Consider the following 19,950-nt stretch of genomic DNA (forward strand, 5'->3'; position numbering starts at 1 on the left):
AGGAAGCAATTGGCGTCATATCTGGTGTTGCCAGGAAACAGAATAAATAGAGTAAGACAAAGTCATAAATCCCATTCATCCTGCTCCACCATTTAATAAGATCAAGGCAAATAAAGTCACCATAGTCCCAGATGAACAAATGTTGTTATTTATTCTTCAGATAATAAAAGAATAACAGTGTGATATTGGAAATCTGAAATAAAAACAGGAAATGCTGGATCAACTCAACAAGTCTGGAGAAAAACAGAGTTAACATTTCAGATTTAAACCATCATCCTCCAGGGATATTCACCTTATTTGTGTAGCTTCAGATTAAGATGCTACAGAAAAGTAAACAAAACAGTTTAAAAGTTGAGGACATTCTTATTGAGCAGCTGAGAATGCTCGAGGGACCAAATAGCCCCCTTATGACCTTATTTCCCATATTCTAATCAGTGAGGTCAAGGCAATGGTTATGGTGATGTGAATGAGTCAGTGTGGCTGGACGATCTTATAATTTCAGGTTCTAGTATCTGTGGTGATTCGGCCTCTGCCAAATTTCCAACTGGTTTGTTGTTTGAGGCATGCTTGTTTCTCCTGAGGCCTCTCCCACTCTCTGTGTTTGCCAAAGTGACTCAGCTCACCGATGTGAATAAGCTCGTTTTTCCAACACAAACCTGATTCACATTAATTCAGAAGGTGATATCAAAATGTTTCCTATAAAAATAATTAAGATGAAAGATGTAAGAGGAGTTTGTTATGCTTAGAAGGAGCTGCGACAAAGAAGCAGAAGATGTGAATGACGTTAGTGATGGTTGAAAGGAATGCATTGTAACCTTGGCGATTTTGTTGATCGAGTACATTTTACACTTTGAAATGAGAATAACGAGATGCCATTTGGAAATGCACATTTGTTGTCCGCCCATTTTAGGACTCGGAGGAGCACTGGCGCAATGTGCCCGGCTAGCTCAGTCGGTAGAGCATGAGACTCTTAATCTCAGGGTCGTGGGTTCGAGCCCCACGCTGGGCGCCGTTCTTCTTAAAACTTTACTGGGTGACTCTGTTTACCCAGAATATCACCGCTTAAAATGAATCGTTCTCAATGTTGCTTTGTTAATACCTTAATCACTATTTTCTGAATGAAAGGCGCCTCCACTCCTTTGGAAGTCGGACAGTTTTGTGCTTAATTCAGTGAGAATTTTTTTTTAATCATTTAGCACCAGATTTGAACCCAAATCTGGAAATTATGTGTGTAAGTGGGAAAAGTAAAATCTACTCCACTATTGGCCAGATTTTACCTTGCATCATCAGCTCTATTGTCAGAGTTTTGCAAACTATCACTGTCCTTTTACTGTTCTTCATTATCTGAACATGACATTTTTATCTCAACGCAAAATGGTATATCTGCCTTACTGGTGCAGGCAACTGGTTAAATAATAGTTTTTGCATAACAATAAGTTTTTAATTCCCTGACCGGGAATCGATCCCAGGCTGCAGAGATAAAAACACTGAACTCAAACCATTAGGCCGCTAGGGAAGTTACTGTAGCTACTTTCAAAAATCTAATTGATGTATAAAACCTTTGCCTTTTAGTTTTCATTTCAGACATTGTTTTACACCCGAAACAGGATTCTGTTTCACAACACCGGGTTAAAGTCCAAGAGGTTTATTTGGTAGCAAAAGCCACTAGCTTTCAGAGCGCTGCCCCTTCGTCAGGTGAGTCCTCAACTGACGAAGAGAAAAACAATATAACCTCAAACTCAGATCAAACTGTTCTCACTGTTTTGTGTTGTTAGGGTCAACCCTCCTGACACCCTCCGCAGTGTGTACAGACGAAGGCTATTTTTCTGCAGGGATTGATATCAATGAGTGAAGTGTTCGGCCATTTCAGGGCGAGTGAAGAGGAACAGCATTTGCTTGAATTTGGAAACCCTTTAGGGCAGACCCCTTGAAAAGTGAGCATAGTGAATGCTGTGCCCGCCAGTGTCTCTGGTCAAAGGGCCTATCTAATGCGAATTATGGATGCAGACACTTCAGGTTCCGTTTGTGCCTCCTGGCCTGTCTTGTGTTATTGGAGTGGTTGCTGCAGCTGTTCCGGAACTGCAACTTGGAGCGAGGTTTTTGTACAGCGACTGTCATGTTTTGCCTCAGTGTGAGGCTGAGTCGCACAGTAATAAACTGCAGCATCCGCGTTCTCCGTGTTTTTAATGAGCAACTGGCCGCGTTTCGCAGTGGTATCAAGATTCAGTTTAAAACGACCGCTTCGGCCTCTGCCAGACGTCTCCATTATAATCCACTCCAGTCCCTCACCGGGTTTCTCTTTATACCAATGCATCGCATAAAAGTCGGATACCTCGTAACTACAATCTAACTGCACGGGATACCCTCTGTGGACACTTTTCCAAGCGGGGGATTGAAGCACACGGTCCGAGAGACAAGGACCTGGAATAAAATTCACATGATGAATCATTGAAATAACATGAAAATAAAATTAACGATCAATTTTTGTTATTGGGTCCAACTCCTGTCCGTACATGTTATCATCAGCAGAATGAGAGGCAATAGATATAATTGCACAATGCAGTACATCATTGTATCTGAAATCTCAGTAAGAAACCCGCACACAGTTCACAGCAGAAGGAAGTGAATGGGGAGGGAACATTGAAATGTCGGCTGATTTATGTCAGTGACGCCCACACAAATCTAGCTCATGTAGATTTGCCGCCCTTGCATTTCCCGGAAATGGATGTCACTGATCTACTGTAAGTACAGCCTTTATCCATAGCTGCTCATTTTACCGGTGGTTCATATTTGAACATATGAATTGTCTAAAGAGTAGTCACGTCTTCCCTTCCCCGTGAGGGAAAGTGACAGGAACCACATCCCTTTGTCATCTTCACTGAGAGAAATAGCCAGTCGTCGAACTCTGTCAATCGCTTTACAGAGTGAATGGATCCTGAGGAACTGTAGTTAATGAAAAACAAAATACGGAAAATTCATATCGCTATTTCCCAGTAAAACTGCTGCCTCACAGTGCCACAGACCAGAGTTCGATTCCCGGCTTGGGTCACTGCCTGTTCAGAGACTGCACGTTCCCCCTGTGTCTCCGTGGGTTTCCACTGGCTGCTCTGGTTTCCTCCACTAGTCGGAAAGACAAGCTGGTTAAGTACTTTGGCCACGGCAATTTCTCCCTCAGTGCATCCGAGCAGGCTCCGGAGTCTGGCGACTAGGGGATTTACGCATTTGCAGATGTTAATGTAAGCCTACATGTGACACTAATAAATAATTGTTAAACTTAATAAGGTATGACTGTGAATATACGCTTCACAAAATAGTCAGCACATCGGGGAAAATCTAATTGCCTTTTTCTAATAAGATGGAAGAAAACTGTGGGAAAGTGAACTCTAAAAATGTCAACATATTCAGAAAAACGAGTATATGTGTATTGATTGATTTGAATGAAGCTGTAGCTGGTATCGCATTGACCCAGTGTGTCTCAGTCACACCGTGTGTCCCTGCTCATTAAAAACTCCAATGTCTGATACCGCGGTGTTCACAACGCTGGAAATGTAATAACTTCCCCGTTGGTCAAAATAGTCTGAACCGCCGATCACTTAGGGCGGGGATTTTAATGGCTGGCTTCAGTTATGATTATGTGATGTTTCTCTGTTCCACTGCAGTTGTGCAGCTCATTCTCTCAGTCTCTCCTACTAACTGTTGGGTGACAGTTTGATCCGAGGTTAATTTGGTTTCCTCTCGGTGTGTATCTGAGCGCCTGCGAGCGCCGCTGCTTTGCAGCAACCGCAGTCCTACTTAAAGCTCAACAGAACAGAACCAACAACCCAGAGGCAGTTTTTGTACAGGGGTGAGACTGCGTTCCATCACTGTGATGGCTGGAAAGCGCAGTAATACACGGCGGCATCAGTCAGCTGCAGATCCGAAACGGTTAAACTGGTGAATTTAGTCGAGGTCTGAAGATTTATAGAGAAACGGCTTTTGGCAAAATCTGCTTTATATTCATTATTATATGTATCTCTCCGCACTATAAACTCGGGCTGGTTTCCTGGGAGTTGTCGGTACCAGAGTAATGTATATCTGTTCTGTGTAGTTTTATAGTTACAGGTTAATACGAGCGCTGCTCCTTCTGCCTTAACATCTGAGGGCAGCGGCTGGGTGACAGAATCTCCATGACTTAAATCTGGAAAATAGTATATTAATAAGAAAAAGTTTAGGCCCGTGGATGATTGAAATTTGACTCCAATCAAGCTTGGGGAATGAAAGCGCGCATCTACATTTACCTGTCAGCAATGTTCCCCACACAACCCAGATGCTGAGAAGCCGCATTGTCTCTGTCCTCTCTGTGAAAGGGGAGAGGGTTGGATATTTAGCCTCCCTTTCTAAACCCCGCCCTTAATAATCTGTTGCTGTGTCTCAGGCTGTTCTCACCTCACTTCCTTGCTTTTCCATTGGTGCTGTGAGGCCGGCAGATAGCAAAGGGAATCACCCCGGGGTGCATTCCAGTCACTATTCTTACAGAGAAAATGCTTCCCGGATTATACACCAGAGTCGGGGAAGGAACACCTCCACCAGAATTGTACCAAAGAAAGTAAATAATTTTTGAATGAGTTTGTCACTTTGTTTTCACGGATTTTGCTCCACTATCAGTGTAATGATAACCATAACTCCAGTGAAATTCCTTTCAAGGGCTTTAATTATTATTATTAATACATGGAGTAATGTCAGAGTTGCTGTAAAGTCTAGTTTTGTATTCAATTCTCCCCTTGAGAAGGAGAAAGCGTGTGCAGCTTTCTTAAACTGCTGTGGTCTCTCGGAACTATTAATATGGAGAAAGAGGATGTGTAACATATCTAGCTTTTCCACTAGTGCAAAGTTCCTCCAGGTGCTGAGGTTTCATCCCAAACTCCAAAGATGTGCAGGTTAGGCGGATTGGCCACGCTAACTTGCCCCTTAGGTATGTGTATAGGTTAGGAGGGTTAGCGGGTTGAATATGTGGGCTCCGGGGATATGGCCTGTGTGGGATTGTTGTCGGCCAGTCGGTGCAGGTTCAGGATTTAATGGTCTTATGATATTCAGGCAAAAAAATGTTTTCAAAACATGTAAAAGGAACCTGCAGTTGACATTGGAGCATAGTCATTGTCGCATCACACCTCACTATAGGTAAAACACCCCAGTGCATGTTACCGTTCTGCACTCAATGTTGAAAATGTTTTAAAGGGGAATGTTTTATTGAGAATGTCAACATCGAGACTGAGCTGCCGACCAGTGCTGTTGCTGAGGAACTTTGGGCCATAGATGTCGATTCAAGTAGCTATATTTGGTTGCATTGAACTGGGTGGCAATCATTAATGTCTATTTTTGTTCGGTACGTAGGTAATTATCTGGCATATATTCACTGAGAGCGAGTCAATATCCCAATGCTGAAGCTGCAGTAAAGCTGTAACGCCCCCTGGCCGTATTTTTTCTAATTGTGTGCCTCAATGTTCCACTTCTCCCTGAGAGATTGCACAGGACTGTGCTGTGGTGTGGGAGATCCTTATACTTGGGCAGGGTGGCTCGTGCGGTGGGGAATAGAAAGATATTTTCCTCCGAGGGATTTGTTTTTTGCGCAGATTGGACCCAAGGATGGATATGCATTTTGCCTGATGGGGAAATTAGTTTGGAAAAGCGATGATTAGTTCATTATGTTTTCAAGATTTATTTTGACATTTTACAGAAATGTTTATTTTAAAATTTACAGAAGAGAGAATAACAATTGATTTCCAAATTGAGAACAAAGCGCGTGTGCTACAACATATGTAGAATCATAGAACCCTACAGTGCAGAAAGAGGCCCTTCGCCCATCAAAAACAACCCTTTTACATTCTATGGGCCACGGAGATTCTGTCACCAGCCACTGTCCTCAACAGTTACGACAGAAGTAGAAACGTGGCTTTAAAATGCATCTACAACAAGACATTTTTCTCTCCGAAAAGGAAAAAATAATGAACATATCAATTGATTCACTTCTGAACCTTCTTGGTTGTAAACAATAAAAATCAAATTTAACTGTTAACCCCAAGCACTCTCTTGATTTCTCACCTCTGCACTTTCTCCAAAGTCTTGCGTTCTCTCGATTTCGTCGTACCCAGGATTTGAAAAAAAGAACTCCAGGAATGGTTACCGCAGATTTTGCATCATTTCCACAATAATCATTAACAATAAATACGTCATTTGTCTAACAAGCTATAATTTAGATTTCTGGGATGCATTTGTGACATGATATGTGTTGCAGTAAACCCTGATTCCACTCAGCAGTCCAATTCCAGCGTGCATTAAGCAACATTTGCCAGCAGAGGGCGCCACATTCAAGCTGGGCCTCTCAATCTCACGGACATTATCAATAAAATCTGCGTCGCTAGTCGGCTGGTGATGGCACAATAAAAGCCCTCCCCTCCACAGACACACGTAGACTCACATTCACTCACACTGCAATCAGCTGCACAGAGCTCAGGTTCCCTCTCTTTTCTCAGTCTCTGACACATTCCATTCGCATTCACTGAGAGAGATTCAATCAGACATGTTTCTGCTCATCCTGGCGGGACTCTTGCACAGTAAGTACTGGATAACGTTCACCAAGCCACTTACGCCGCAGTGTAATTAACGATCAGAAATATCCACTTAAAGTGCAGATGGGAGGCTCCGCAAGTTATCGCAAATACAAACAAATGCTCTTGATATTTTATTCTATCTTCATAGGCGGACTGTGCGCAGAACCAGTAAATCAGACACCGGTGGCAGTAACTGCTTCAGCAGGGGATTCGGTGCAATTAGATTGCACATATACAAACAAGGATAAGGACTTCATGCAATGGTATCAGCAGAAACCGGCACAGCTACTGACATGGATTATTACCAAAAGCTTAGCACGGGAGACAGATGAAGTTTCAGGACGATATCTGGCGCATGCTAACAAGTCGAAGCTGAACGGTTACTTGAATATAAACGCCCTCAGTGTGGAGGACGGGGCGGTCTATTACTGTGCAGTGAGGCACAGCGATAGATCATACGTAAAACGCCGCACAAAAACCTCAGCCAGAATTTACAGCCCTCCCTCTGCGAGAGTGGTTTGACCCCAGGTTCAGGAAAGTAGTCAGATCTAATTCCAGAACATTTCTTTTGTCTTTTCGGCAGAGTAGAACTTTGGAAAATATTGACGCTAATCTCCGTGCCGCAATTTATAAAATGTATTTAAAACAAGAAAATCTAACTTTCTGCAGAAGGAAGCTCAAAGAATTGGAGTTAATACAGCAGAAAAATAAGGTCGTTCTTCCAGAATTTCCAACTCAGGTGAGCCAACGGACCACAAATCTTCGGCACTCGTTCCTGTAAAGAAATGCAGAATGGATCGAAGTCTGCTGTCGTGCTTAACAAATGCGATGCAGAATAGACTCAGCTAGCAACACGCCTGTTACTATCAATCCGGGACACACAAACTCACGGAGCAATGTGAAGACGTCAGTTCTCATAACTGAAATTTATGTTGTGTGGTAGTGGTCTGTCTTTGTTGAACCTCTGCACTCTTTGAGGTATCGGTACATCCGCAATGCGAGAGTGGTTTCACTCCGGGTTCACGCAAGCAGTCAGAGGAAAGAGGGAGCATGTAAACTAGACTGAGTGATTGGAAAATAGGACAGAGGAAATTTAAGTCATCGTAGAAGGAATGGACAGAAAATGAGGAAAGTGTTGAAACAGAGATCAATATTGAAAAGAACCGAGCGTAATAGACAGAGTAAAAATCAGGTGATATCATAAATAAAGAGAGAATGGCCTTGTGGTATTATCGCGAGACGATTAATCCAGTAACTCAGTTAATGTTCAAGAGGCCCAGAATTCAGAATTTACTGATGACTATGAAACCATTGTTCCGTTGGTATATTTGTTTGATTAATAGCGAGCGTTCAAGTCTTTCGAAATGAACAATCCAGACTTATCAGTCGTGGATTTGTGAGCATATTAAAGCAAGATTCATCCGTCTACTCGCCTGAACAGGAAACGACACAAATGCTCTGGTATCAATACTAAACATCAAATGCAACAAATTCAAAATAATGAGAAAGGCATCAGATGCAGTCGCAGTATCATTAAAGTAATAAAACCCACAATAATCTGCTACACAAAAACGCTGAAATATCACGCAGCAATGTTAACAACACTGAGAGTGGTTTTTTTTCACAGGTGACGTCCCGAGGCCTCATCTTTTGCACAACCGTGAGTTCACCTTGTCACAGGTGACAGCTGGAGTTACAGGAAATATCTTCACACCAGAAACCATAGTGTGTTTAGGGCAAGGGTCTACATGTGAATTTCAGACGCTCGGGCGTAGAAACAGGTCTTCCGGACCGCAAGGTCTGGGATCCAATCGCACTTCGGTGTTTTATGACTACAGAAGCAGTGTTTCCGGGCCGGTCACACAAGTGGATTATCAGCTTGGAATTTTTTTACAATACGCCCAATGACAGGTGGTAAGAGTCGGTGAGTTCACAGGTCACCGATCTTGCTCGAGTTAATGGAAACCACTGCAGGAATTTGTCTGGCGTAATCAAGCACCAATCTATTATAAGTCTCTGGTCAACCAGTGCCACCTCGGTGAATTCACCAGGAGGATGAGAAGGGAGACTTAGCAAATGAACTATAGAAATAATTACGTTTCAATGTCATTGAGTAATCTGAATAAGACGTTTAGCAGAATGTTCCTAATCAAAGAGGTTCCTCAATGAATCATAAAGTGAGAGACAGAGGGGGGAGTGTGTGCGTGTACTTGTGTGTGTGTGAGAGAGTGAGTTCAAAGTAACTGGAAAATACCTGGAGTCCGCAATCTCTTTACTCCAGGGTCAGTGTAGAAACCCTGTCTGACAGAGAATTAAACATTCCCACAGTTTTCTGTATTAATAAAGTTTTTAACATCACCACAGCGACAACACTGGAAATGAGCTTCCTTGGGTCAGAAAGTACTTTCGGACATCTGAAGTCTGTAAAAGGCATCAATAAATTCTTTCTTTCCGGTTTCGACTGAAATATCTTTCTAAAGGTTAAATTCATTGTCCTCATGTTTCCACGGGCCCAGTAAAGTTAAATTAATTTCAATTTTTAAAATTTAAATCCGATTCTTTCCTGGATTGGGTAAATGAGTGGTCACCTAGGATTTCGCGGATTCTGTCTCCAGTCGGTTCAGAGATTCTTTCCGCGCCAGAGGACACAGGGCAGTCTGGCAGGAATAAGAATCCGGCAACTTCCCGAGGAAACAGCGCAGTGCTCAGTGAATGCTGCACCGTCAGAGCTGCCAGCCTCTCGGTGACCTGTTCAATCGAGGACACCGTGTTCCTTCTCAGCTGGAGGTGACACATCACATGGTCACTGTTTCCAAGACGAGCAAGAGGAATGTCCTCTTTGATGTGTGTTCCCCAATCACAATTACCGAACACCACAATATTACTGATGGAAATGACTCGCTGAGTCTGAATTAGCTGCTGTGTTCTCTGCTGAATTGCTCCCTCGTGTCAGGGGGATTCGCGGGGTAAATATATGAGGTTAGGGGGAGAGGGCCTGGGTGGGACTGTGGTCGCTGCAGATTCAGTGGCCGAATCTCCTTCTGCACTGAAGGGATTCTATGACGTTATAATGCTCTGACGTCAGAATGCCGGAAGTTCTGTCGCATGCGCGCTCACCTCCCCCACACTATCATTACCGAAGCTCCTTCACTGATTCACTTTGCGCTCACAGGTCCCAGCGACCACTGTAGGGATTCTGTGACGTTATAATGTTCTGACGTCAGAATGCCGTATGCGGTGACGTCACAATACCGGATGCTCTGTGCATGCCCATTCTCCTCCCCCACACTATAAATGCTGAGCTCCCTCACTTCTTCACTTTGTGATCACAAGTCCCAGCGACCCGGTTCTAGCCGCCACAGTATTACTGTTTTGGGGATCGGTTTGATATCCAATAGCATTGCTTTCCCAGGAGCTTCTCTCAGCCTGGGATCTGCTGACAGCTGTTTCACACAAGTCGATAGAATCCAACATGCTTCTGAGCTTCACTTTGATGACCATTTTCCTGGATTTCTTACTATTCCCTCAGTGTAAGTGTGGTCACTATTTCTGACAGGAATGTTTCACATCTCAGCAATGTTAGGTTCTGTTAAATTGTACTCAGCTTTATTGTATTATCTCGAATTGTGAATACGATTGTACTTTATTGTGCTGCATTATAGTACGTTGTGTTATTACTGCTAATGTACAATTGCAGATGCCGCTGGCAGTGAAGAGCTATCACAGTCTCCGGAGTCAGTGGTTGTTACCGAGGGAGCCACTGCATCGTTGAACTGTTCAACCACAGTAGCTGTACTGACCCTGCAATGGTACAGACAAAATCCAGACAGAACCCTGCAGCACCTGGTGAGTGGTACTAGCGAGCAGGGCAGGATCACGGCTCAATACAATTCCGCAGAGAAACACAGCGTTCTGAATGTTAGTGAAACTCGACTGACAGACACTGCCACCTATTTCTGTGCGATGAGGCACAGTACAGCAAAGACCGTACAGGGCCGTACAAAAACCTGTCGCGATCACCCGCAAAGTGTATAGCCTGTGTCGGGAGCTGGGACTTTAATCACTCTCTCCCTTGGATACGCACCATAATCACCCGATCAATGAGACCTCTGCCTGATTTGGAGTTTCATATCAAATCATTCATATCATATCTCTTTCATATCAAAAGAGAAGGGACAAAATACATTTAAATTCGACTGTTTTCCGTGGAAATGTCATCTGGGGAGCACGTGTTCCATGGTGCTTCCAGATTGAAATCATCATGCTATTCGGCGAATCAATATTCGAAGGATTTTTGTCTATTTCCTGTGATAAATCCCATTCCAGTCTATGATACATTCTACCTTTGGCTGCAGGGCGAAGTGACGCACACTGAGTCTCCCAGAATCTATCGGCGGTGAAGGCTCTGGAAGGACAGTCAGTGATTTTAGGGGACAGCCACTCCATATCTGAAAGCTTGCTGTACCTATCTATACACAGCATTATTCCGGGTAAGTTACGGGAACTTTAATGAAGAGATGGAGGCCCAGACATTGAAATATCTCCCAAGATCTCTCAGACCGGTTCGCTGTTAATTTCAATGAACAAAGACCGCGATGTAACTGATAAATAAACGAACATTTATCCTACTTTCACAGAACAGCGGACAGCGATAGATAAATATTATTTATTGCATTGATATTTGTTACCATCTGGAGTAGAGCATCGCAAACTATAAGGGAAGAACACTCAATAGTAAATTTCAAAAAGGCATTGCCAGGCCTTCAGAACGGAAAACAACACGAGGAATGCGGGGTGAAAAGAGCAAATGGGAAAGATCTTTCATGGAGCCACAGGGAGGGGAAATTGTTTCTGATCCGTTCGCACCCTTCAGTCACTATTTCTTTCTCAGTCACTTGAGCAGTAAGCAGATACAGGATAGTCACAGACTGCTGCAGGTTCAGCTGTCGCTGTTTCCTCTCCATCACCTGCGACTACCGCTGAGAACTCCGCACTTCCATCAGCTTTGAGTCTGCGGTGACCCCGGCCACAGTTTCCTTTTGCTGCTCTCACTGTAACACCATTGTGTGTTTGTAGACATAGCTGCCGCTATCCGATTTCTGTCATTGGTTAGATCAGAAGTTCAGTGTTTAAGTCTGTTTATTAGTGTAGCAAGTAGGCCTATATTAACACTGCAATGAAGTTACTAAGAAAATCCCCTAGTCGCCACATTCCGGCGCCTGTTCGGGTTCACTGAGGGAGAGTTTAGCATGGCTGATCAGCGACTGATTCAGGAGGTGGTGCGTGGTCCTGTCGGATTATTGCAGCCTTTTTAAATGAGGTGAATCTGTGTTGAAATTAATATTGAGCATTCCAAGTATTCATAACCACAGCAGACTTTGACACATTCAATGTTTCGTTCAGGAATTGCTGGCGCAGACGGAGTGGCCTTCGGCCCATCTCAATTAACGGCCCTGGAAGAACATAAAACAGTATTTTTTTCGCTGCATAATCTCTACATCTGAGATGAATGGCAACGTTATCAGATGACACCCAATCGGCTTCAAGCTCCTTCGTTCTTCAAGTCAATCAATGATCTCGCAGCTCCTTTATCTCCAATGAATCCTCCTGGCGGAGGGCGAAAGGAACAAAGTGAATTTGTTCATCTCACTGCAGCGAATTGGAATGCAATCAAACTGAACGATGACCCCGTAAAATTGAATGATTTCCCTGTAAAATTGGGTAGAGAAGTGAAACTACATTTCGTTTTCCAGTACTTCTTCTGGGGGCTCTAATTTTAAAAAGCTCCTCTATAACGGTGAGAATTCCCTGCAGTCGCTGAGGGCTGCCATTGGATCCTGCGGGATTTGAAGAGACCAGTGTGGGAAGTAGATAAACAACACATTGCAAGTGAACTAAATGGTGGGGGAAAGCGGAATATCTGTTTGATGGATTTGAGCAGAATGGGAATGTGTTCAGCCCACGGACTGAGTCATCATGAGGTGATTTGATAATTAGAAATATTTATTGGCTATTTATGATATAAAAAGCAATGTTCAGAGTAGCGTAATAATTAACCAGCAGAACCACAGGCTTCCTCTGGAAATTGATGTCCGCAATTACATCTATTTGTTTTTTTAAAAAACGGGGTAAGCGTTCTTTCACAGCACCTTCCGATCCCAAAGTCTCTAATATCTGGAAGGACAGGGCAGCAGACACATTGCGATATCATCATCTGCAAGTTCATCTCCAGGTCACACAACATCCTGACTTGGAAATATATCACCTTTCGATTCGCTTGCTGCGAAAATCATGCAACTCACTTTGCGAATAATATCTTTACGATTTTGTACAGTGGACAGAAGATTACAAATGTGAGGAAGGAGAAATGCAAGAAAGTGAGAAATAAAGATTTCAAAATGCAAAATAAAAAAGATACGAACAAATTGTAATTAGGTTCATAAATAAAGGGAAATGCATTTTCTCCCAACTGACTCGTATTTCCATTCGTCTACTTGCAGTGCTGAATAGTTTGAAACACAACTTTCAGAAGAAGACCCTGGAAATTCCCCATTGATGATCTTGGACTTTATTGGCGATCGGGACAGTGTATAGTTCCCTTACTCACCGTCAGAGGGCGCTGTCGTCACATGTTTCTCGCAGCTCCCAAGTGGATATTATTGAAACAACCTTGTGGAGCCATTGCCAGTGGCAGCGATACCCGCAGTCTCATTTCACTGCTCAGCCTCTGATGTGCCTTACCTGTCCTACATTATTTGAGAGGTTGCCGCCGATGTTCACTATTCGGAATTGATTACATCAGCAATATGCTGGGCCGGGGATCTGTAGTCCGGCTTCAGCAGAAGGTTCCCGAATCTGCGGAGTTACAGATTGATAGAGAATGAAGGGGAACTACAGTTCACTGCTGTTCATCCTTAGACCATTATTAGTCCGCATCCTTAACCAGTTATAAATATCTGTTGTCCTCCTGAGTGATGTAACTCAAATATTACTGTTGCGAACTAATAATGACTTATTTGTTATTCTTCATTTGGACATTGGTGGCAAGATTGGTATTTGATCTCTATCGTTAATTGGCTTTGATCTGAGTGGCATGTTAGGTCATTGTGGAGGGAAGCTAAGAGTCAACGTGCTTTCTGTGGATCTGGGGTCACATGTACATCACTGACTTGATGTGACAGTTCCTGTTTATGGATAACTATCAAGGTTGTGAACGGAGTCCAGTTCATCACGTAAATCAACCTTCCATCTATTGACTCCGTCTACACTTCCCGCTGTCTTGGAAAAGTAACCAGCTTAACCAAGGGCCCAGGCACCCCGGGCAAATGGAAATGATGAAAACGCTATGAAAGTGGGTGTGGACGCTGAGGGATTAGTGTGAAAATGTGCATACATATGTGCATAGAGTGCCAACACATACATTCCGCTTCAAAATGACCTTCTTCTCTGCTAAAAGCACTCTATCAATGTTGAAAGGGGAGACGGTGGCAGAGTGGTAATATCACTGGGAGAGTAATTCTAAGGGGAGGAAATTTTCTCAAGATATATTTTCAAATCCAACTGCAACAGAATGTGGGTTTTAAAATGCAGTTACAATTTTGAATTTAAATCTTGTTTCCGTAATTGGAGCCCTCACAAGAAATATATCAGATTCTCTAATGCCCTGCAGGAAAGGAAATATTCCATCACTTTCCAATTTGGCCAAGGGTGACTCCAGGCCCACACGTACTTGGCGGTTGTGTGCCTTCTGTGATGGTCTACAAAACCAATGAATTGAGCGCATTAGCGATTGCCAAGATATGCTAACCTTACCATTTGGGTATCGAGCAAACAAAAGAGCAAGAAACAGCAACTAAAATCAGCATTTCACAACATCTGCAATAGCAAAGGATGTCCAGGAGATGGCAGTGAAACCGTGCTCTTTGGCACGACGCGAAACAGATGCCTCAGTTATTGCTACAATGGATTCAGTCTTTGTCCATCCTAAACGAGACCCAGTTTATATGACACAAAATCATATTTCTGATTATATAACAATGATTCTGCACTCAGCAAAGTCCCAGTTATTACTATATCGCACCAAGCCTCATTTGATATTACACAGTACATTCTGGCAGTTATGACAACACGGAATTAATTCTCGGCTAATGTCATGATACTCCATATCTCTGTTGTTACTTCACTAGACCCTCTCTCTCCTGATACTGCACCAGAACATGTCACTGCTTGCATTACACGAGTCTCTGTATCAGTTAATAGATTGCTAGAATCTGCCACGTATAAAGAAACTTCGAAAGCATCTCAATAACTGCTGACCAGTCCACTTCCCTGTTTATACCGAATAATATCCTGTCTCTCATTGTTCTATTTCATGTTTCATTTATTGCTGCACTTGCCCCTGTCAAAGCTTATAAAACCTTGGTTTGAAATTACTGCATCGGTTTTGTCTCAGTTTATATTATACAATGCCCAGAATCAGACAAAATTACGCTAGGCCCGGTGACAATTTAATTGCGCTAGATGCTGCCTCCTTTATTACTGCGCCGAAACATACCGCTCTTTACTTCACATTTAATTCCTTTCGCAATTATTGCTTCACTCTGCATTGCCTCACTTTTTATTCCACTGGGCCACATCTCTCTTTATATCAGACTAGATCATGTCCCTATATTCTGACAGCGCCGATGTGAGTTGCATTACAGTAGAATCTGTCTCAGTTTAAATTACAATGCACATTGTCTCTGCTTATATTAGAATAGACCTTGTCATTGTTAAAACTGCGTATTGCATGTCTATGTTCACACGAGAAAACACCACGCTGGTTAGTGATACGCAACACCCGCTCTCAGTAATGACTGAACTGGGCCCAGTCTGCATTCATATTAGTGCAGGCGCTGTATCAATGATTGGTGCACTCGGCCGTGTCTCTGTATTACTGCACAGAGCCTGTCCCTCGTTTATATTACAACAAATCGTATTAGATGGATTGGTCATGCCAAATTGCCCGCTTCTCTGCTTTGAATATGTGGAATAGCCATGGCAAATGTGTGGGGCTAACGGGGGTAGGGAAGAGGGGAGGGCCTACGGGAGGGGGGCGGCGTGGGGGGGGGGGCGGAATGCAGAATTGGTGAGCCAGATGACCTTCTTTTTTGAATTGTAGGTATTATATGGTTCTATGTCTAAGAAATATCGTATCAGTCCCTTACTTCGGCATTTCAGTGCCGAATATTTTAAGTATTATAAGAACATAAGAACATAAGGAATAGGAGCAGGAGTAGGCCATCTAGCCCTTCGAGCCTGCCCCACCATTCAATAAGATCATGGCTGATCTGTCGTGGCTCAGTTCCACATTCCCGCCCTCTCCCCATAACCCTTAATCCCCTCTCTTATCAAAAACCCATCAACCCGCGTCTTAAAAATATTTAGCGAGGTAGCCTCCACCACCTCAACGGGCAGAGAATTCCAGAGATTCACCACCCTTTGAGTGAAGAAGTTCCTCCTCAACTCCGTTCTAAACCGCCCCCCACTTTATCTTGAGGATGTGCCCCCTAGTCCTACTGTCCTTTCTGAGCGGGCTTTCTAATAACCCCTTTTGGAGAAATGATCTCTTATAACAGGCAACATCTTGGTAAATCTTTTCTGCACCCTCTCCAAAGCCTCCAAGCGGCATGGTGGCACAATGTTTAGCACTGCTGTCTCAAAGCCAGGAACACGCCTTCAATTCCGGCAGCATTGAGTCATAGAGATTTACAGCATGGAAACAGGACCTTCAGCCCAACTTGTCAATGCCGCCTTTTTTTAAGCCCCGAAGCGATGGGCAATGAATAGTGGTCTTGCCATAATCACCGTTAACTAGAAAGGAGATAGAACAAAGCAAAAATATATGAAACCTTATGAGAATCAGCACATTATTTCTTCCTCGATTTGCACAATTCATCCTTTCCTTTTCATTTGCGTCTTGTTTCACTTTTCCACTTTTTCAGGCCTGTTGCCCCTCTGCCAGTTTCTCTCATTCACCATTTTCATTTCTTTGCATCTATAATCATGTTCAATGACAGATTACATGGCCAAATGCTGTATTTTCTGAACAAGAGGCGTGACGAAGGAAGGGGCGGGGCTGAATTCCAAACACAAGCCCCGCCCAGGGCGGTGACGCGGTCAGATGGTGTAACAGGAACTGGAGAGACTGTATATGACCAGTGAGCACTCTTACTACCATGCTGCTACCCAGTTATCGCATTACTACTTTATATTGGTAAACGATTTCCCGAGACACTTACTCGCCGTCTGTTTAGCTTTCTGTACAACAGTCACTTAATTTAAAGGATTACAATAGTAAATATATCCATATCTCCACACATGCGACTCAAGGGAATCACTGGCCAAGAAATAATGGGGCTTTTCTGTTTTTGTCATCTGGTTATATTATGGATGTTGTTCGGTAAGTAACACCATAACTTCTTACCTGCTGGCACTATTGTGATGTTAACGGACCCGCAGCTCAGTGTTGTGTTAAACCTTTCCTTGTGTTTTATTCAGGGCTGATTCAAGCAGATTCCGTGTCGCAACCTCAGACTGAACTGTATATTACTGAAGGAGATAGAGTGAAAATGGACTGCAGCTACACGACAAGTTACAGCAATTCCGGTCTTTACTGGTACAGACAGCACACGGACCAGGCTCCGCATTTTATTTTGTACCGAGACAGAAGCAGCAGAAGTGACGCAGATTTTGCCAAGGGAAAATTCGAGGCCGATCAGACAGATGCAGAAAAGAAATTTCCTTTAACACTTATTCGAGCAGAAATCCAAGATACCGCTGTCTATTTCTGTGCGTTGAGCGACACAGAGATTTAAAACTCATCTATCGCTGTACAAAAACCTTATCAAACAGAACTGGCACAGATGGTGTCGCCAGTTCAAGTTCTATCTGCGGTTCCGTGTTAACTGTTATATTTCTGAATTCTATCGCGTCTAATTCAGGAAACTGTGGGTTCCGGTCTCCCTCCAGAGACATTCCAGCTGCAACTTACACTGCCAGTCCTAATAGAGTTCGAGCGTCTCCGCAGTGAACTGCTCAGATAAAGTACTAAATAGAGGATTCGCCTGGCCTTTCTGGAGGATCTTAAACACTTCACCGCATTGGCCTCTGAACAACCCAATTCTCCAAGACATATTCACCTCCGTTGACAAGCTACAGCAGATGATCACGTTACGCGGAATCTTGCTCTTTCCTACATTAAAATAGCGACTACACTTCAGGATTATTTCATATTTGTTGCGAACAGGCTGGATGGACTCGGCCGTCTTTCTCTGTCTGTCATTGTTGGTAGCAAGAGAAAATAATGCGACTTGCGGGTCTGCAAACATCTTTTTCAGTTTTCCGCTCAACAATCACCCAAACAATGCTTAGTACTATTTTCTATTACTGTGAGTCCCGTGGCGCAGTAATAAACAGCGGCGTTGGTCGGCTGCAGGCCCATGATGGGTAACATTGTGGTGGAGTCTGACAGCTGGAGGTCTGAAGCAAAACGGTTTCCTAACGCCGAGCCCTTCCATTCCAGAGCATCTCAAGGCCATCTCCACACAACAAACTGGGCCTCTTTCGCTGGTTGCTGCAGGCACCAATATACATAATACCTTTCTTCTGTAATGCTATAGATACACTTTATAGTCACGGCTTCACTTTCTTTCACGCTCACTAATGGCCGAGACTGAGTAACTGAATCTCCAGCACTTTGATCTGCACTGTGTTCAGGAACAAGACAAGAGTGGACATTAACAAAAAAGTAACACTTTAGTTTGAATGGAACACTGTGGAAATCATCCTTACCATCAAAAATCATCCCAAACACAGATTCTGAATATCGGCACGGCCGCTGCCGAGGCCAACCCTCTCTCTCCCTTTACAATGTCAAACTCGGTGCAGTTTAAACACACACACTGGATTGAATTGGTCAAAATCTCTTCCTTCGGCCATCATTTGCCGGCAATGACGCAGTCCCACAAGATACTTATATCAGTTTGAAATTAGGAGCCTGGGTTAGGTAATGTTCTTTCAGCGACAGGATTAAATATTTCCTGCTGGGACTCCGGCTGCTGCTTTGGACACAAGTGTTACAAAGTTGTTTTCTGCAGCCTGCTTTCTTCAGTTTAAAATCCCAAGCACAAAGACACATGCTTTCGAAAGACTCAATGCTAAATGGTTTCTTTTGGTTTTCTCAGCATTTCTTTTCAATATTTACATTGAAATTAACTATGCTAGTCTGCATTTATAAATCCATTAAGTTCTGTTGTGGACTGAACAAGTTGCTGGTTTGTGCACGGTGTCCAAATACACACATTTATTTCCTCATTGCGTCTTAAAATACAACATTTATGATTTAGCTGAGAGCACTTGTGGCCGAGGCCAGAGCAAAGATAATATGGCTGTAACATCGAGATTCGGAATATGTGCAGCAAAAACTGAAACCATGCAAAACTACCTCATAATAAATAAGCAAATGTTTCCGCCTGGTTTCGAACCAGGGACCTTTCGCGTGTTAGGCGAATGTGATAACCACTACACTACGGAAACAGCTGGCAATACAGCGCCACCAATTGACCTGACCATAATATCCAACTCCACGACGTTGCTGCAGGTCCTAATGGTTACAGTGAGAGCCCATGTCACTTAACACAAGATAAAAAACGTTTCTTTCAACCTGATTTCTCAACTTATCATTAACTTCAACATTCAAAAGCGGTAGCCCAATAAATATCTAAGGAGCAATGATTTCTGCTCAATCACTAATGCATCATTCTCATCTTCCTTTGAATAATTTCAATCAGTTCTACCCAGTACTTGTTTGCTGCTCAATGTTTAATGTAATATATTTTTATTCATTACATATCTCCACATTCTGAATGAAATATCTCTGAAGTATACAACATTGAATTGCAAACATTGACTGACCAACAAAAGGAATCGAGTCACTGGGTAATACACATCCCATGGTCTTTATTTGAGATTGACCACAGTCAGCCTTCAAACAAAATCAAGTATCTTTAAAGGGAAGAGATTTTAAATGATCTGTTAGTTATACTTGATCCCTTTTAACTCTGTGTATGAAACATTCTGGCGCCTAAATCTCATTCATCTCTGGGAAGTCCAGCAGATCCGCACTGATTCTCGGTTTCCTCATCTGTCTGAGTAGTTTTTCTTAATTCTTTACTCTGAAGAACGATGTTAAAATGATGGTTCTGCGCAATGTGCACTATTTCCTCTAGTTCAGTTACAGTACAAATGAACAGTACAAGTATTATTCTACAAACACCATTTGCCAGGGGAAGTTCAGTTCTTCGCTCTATCGCCTGTGAAGCAG

The 19,950-nt window shown here is 43.1% G+C and overlaps 2 non-coding genes across 2 annotated transcripts; one reads left to right on the plus strand and one right to left on the minus strand.

The window, feature by feature from the left end:
• Positions 1-936: 936 nt before the first annotated feature.
• On the plus strand, positions 937-1,009 carry trnak-cuu (transfer RNA lysine (anticodon CUU)). Its single transcript has one exon. It is a non-coding gene; the product is annotated as a tRNA-Lys (tRNA).
• Positions 1,010-19,090: 18,081 nt separating this feature from the next.
• On the minus strand, positions 19,091-19,163 carry trnav-aac (transfer RNA valine (anticodon AAC)). The gene has a single exon. It is a non-coding gene; the product is annotated as a tRNA-Val (tRNA).
• Between the last annotated feature and the right edge of the window lie 787 nt (positions 19,164-19,950).

This window comes from Carcharhinus amblyrhynchos, unplaced genomic scaffold (genome assembly GCF_965287045.1).
Source record: "Carcharhinus amblyrhynchos unplaced genomic scaffold, sCarAmb.v2.hapA scaffold_39, whole genome shotgun sequence".
Taxonomy (NCBI): Eukaryota; Metazoa; Chordata; class Chondrichthyes; order Carcharhiniformes; family Carcharhinidae; genus Carcharhinus; species Carcharhinus amblyrhynchos.